This window comes from Streptopelia decaocto, assembly GCF_964273445.1.
Source record: "Streptopelia decaocto genome assembly, contig: HAP1_SCAFFOLD_2439, whole genome shotgun sequence".
In the NCBI taxonomy this organism is placed as follows: domain Eukaryota; kingdom Metazoa; phylum Chordata; class Aves; order Columbiformes; family Columbidae; genus Streptopelia; species Streptopelia decaocto.
This window is the reverse complement of record NW_028116832.1, coordinates 1-2,968: the sequence shown is the minus strand read 5'-3', so window position 1 is coordinate 2,968 and position 2,968 is coordinate 1. Positions and strand designations below refer to the sequence as shown.

At 57.6% G+C, this 2,968-nt stretch overlaps 1 long non-coding RNA gene across 2 annotated transcripts; it reads right to left on the bottom strand.

The window, feature by feature from the left end:
• Nucleotides 1-450: 450 nt before the first annotated feature.
• LOC309451887 lies at nt 451-2,942 on the bottom strand. Of its 2 annotated transcripts, none has more exons than XR_014186353.1 (3): nt 855-1,047; nt 717-768; nt 451-530 (listed from the first exon to the last, which is right to left on the bottom strand). It is a non-coding gene; the product is annotated as an uncharacterized lncRNA (long non-coding RNA). The 2 variants fall into 2 exon arrangements; XR_014186352.1 differs by lacking the exon at nt 451-530 and adding an exon at nt 2,824-2,942 and having other exon boundaries at nt 661-768; nt 855-1,002.
• Between the last annotated feature and the right edge of the window lie 26 nt (nt 2,943-2,968).

The window sequence follows — 2,968 nt, the reverse complement described above, 5'->3', positions numbered from 1 at the left end:
GGCTCTATGGGTCAATCTATGGGGCTCTATGGGTCAATCTATGGGTCAATCTATGGGTCCCTATGGTCTCTATGGGTCAATCTATGGGTCAATCTATGGGTCAATCTATGGGTCAATCTATGGGTCAATCTATGGGTCAATCTATGGGTCTCTTTGTCTCCCCTCGCCCCCCATTGGTCCCCATTGGCCCCACCCCCTTCCCACCCCATATATGGTGCTCGGCCCCACCCCCTGGCGTGGGGCGGGGGGTGCTGGGGGGCGTGGCCATGCAAATGAAGGGGGCGGGGCCCAGTGTATATAAGGGGGGGGTGTACCATTGGGGGGGGGGGGGAGGGGCCCGATCCCACCCCCCCCAAATCCTGCTGGCTCGGGATTGGTCGGGGGAGCGAGGGGGGAGGGGCCCCCCCGTTGTGGGGGGGGATAATTAATATTAATTAATAATAATGATAATTAAAGGACTCGAGTGGTTTATTTGCTCAAATTTGGGGGAATTCAGCCCAAAATTCGTCAGCGGCGGCAGCGCCGGAAACCTGGGGGGAGGGGTCAGAGGTCACGGCCACGCCCACAAGGGACCCAGGAGTTCCCCAAAGGGACCCAGGCGTCCGGGTGACCCATGAGGGACCCAGGAGTGCCCCATGAGGGACCCAGGCGTCTGGGTGACCCCTAAGGGACCCAGGAGTGCCCCAAAAAGGGACCCAGGCGTCCGGGCCACTCACCCCTCCCCTTCTTGGGCTTCTTGAGCTTCTTCTTCTTGGGGGGCGGAGCTTCCTGTGGGCGTGGCCAGAAGGGGCCTTGGGGTCAGGGGGGTGTGACCCCCAAGGCCCCGCCCCCTATGGTGGGGGGGGAGCTCTCACCTGATTGGTCGGATCCAGGAGGGCGGTGACGTCACCAAAGTGGGTGATGGTGTGGAGGTCCCGCCCCTCGTGGAGGCTCCGCCCCCGCTGGCCACGCCCCTTCCGGCCCCGCCCCAAGCGCAGCAGCAGCGACTCCTCCAGGCGGGTCCTGAGGGACCCAGGCGTCCGGGACCCACAAGTGGCCCCATAGCGACCCATAAGTGCCCCAAATGGCCCATAAGTGCCCCATAAGTGACCCACAGAGACCCATAAGTGCCCCACAAGTGACCCCAGTGACCCCATAGAGACCCATAAGTGTCCCAATGACCCATAAGTGCCCCATAGGTGCCCCATAAGTGCCCCATAAGTGACCTCAATGACCCATAAGTGCCCCACAAGTGACCCATAGAGACCCATAAGTGACCCCAATGACCCATAAGTGACCCCATGGTGACCCCCAAGTGACCCGTAAGTGACCCCAGTGACCCATATTGACCCCATAGTGACCCATAAGTGACTCACATTGACACCACAGTGACCCAAGTGACCCATAAGTGCCCCATAAGTGACCCACAGAGACCCATAAGTGACCCCAATGACCCATAAGTGCCCCACAAGTGACCCCAGTGACCCCATAGAGACCCATAAGTGTCCCAATGACCCATAAGTGCCCCATAGGTGCCCCATAAGTGACCTCAATGACCCACAAGTGACCCACAAGTGACCCACAAGTGACCCACAAGTGACCCACAAGTGACCCCAGTGCCCCATATTGACCCCATAGTGACCCCAGTGACCCCATAGAGACCCATAAGTGTCCCAATGACCCATAAGTGCCCCATAGGTGCCCCATAGGTGACCTCAATGACCCATAAGTGACCCACAAGTGACCCATAAGTGCCCCATAGAGACCCATAAGTGACCCACAGAGACCCATAAGTGCCCCATAAGTGACCCAAATGACCCATAAGTGCCCCACAAGTGACCCCAGTGACCCCATAGAGACCCATAAGTGTCCCAATGACCCATAAGTGCCCCATAGGTGCCCCAAAAGTGCCCCATAAGTGACCTCAATGACCCACAAGTGACCCACAAGTGACCCACAAGTGACCCACAAGTGACCCCATGGTGACCCCATGGTGACCCATAAGTGACTCACATTGACACCACAGTGACCCATAAGTGACCCCAGTGACCCCATAGAGACCCATAAGTGTCCCAATGACCCATAAGTGCCCCATAGGTGCCCCATAGGTGCCCCATAAGTGACCTCAATGACCCACAAGTGACCCACAAGTGACCCACAAGTGACCCCATAGAGACCCCTAAGTGACCCCAATGACCCATAAGTGACCCCACAGTGACCCCCAAGTGCCCCACAAGTGACCCCAGTGACCCCATAGAGACCCATAAGTGTCCCAATGACCCATAAGTGCCCCATAGGTGCCCCATAGGTGCCCCATAGGTGACCTCAATGACCCATAAGTGACCCACAAGTGCCCCATAAGTGCCCCATAAGTGCCCCCATAGTGACCCCCAAGTGCCCCATAAGTGACCCCAATGACCCATAAGTGCCCCACAAGTGACCCCAGTGACCCCATAGAGACCCATAAGTGTCCCAATGACCCATTAGTGCCCCATAGGTGCCCCATAAGTGACCTCAATGACCCATAAGTGCCCCATAAGTGACCCGTAGAGACCCATAAGTGACCTCAATGACCCATAAGTGACCCACAATTGACCCATAAGTGCCCCATAAGTGCCCCATAGAGACCCATAAGTGACCTCAATGACCCATAAGTGACCCCAGTGCCCCATAAGTGCCCCATAGACCCCCATAGCGCCCCATAAGTGACCTGTGGAGCCAAATAGGGCCCCAAAGGGACCCAGGAGTTCGGGAGGGACCCAGGAGTGCCCCAATGGAACCGAATAGGGACCCAGGAGGGACCCAGGAGTGCCCCGGGGGACCCAGGAGTGCCCCATAACCCACCTTTAGTGTGGCAAAGCGGCCGCTCCGCACCCTCCGCAGCGTTTCCCGCCCGTGCGACGCCACAACCGACACCTACGGGGCATTAATACCCTAAATAACCCATTTTAGCCGCTTTTAGTGCGTTTTAAGGGGTTTTTAGGGTCTT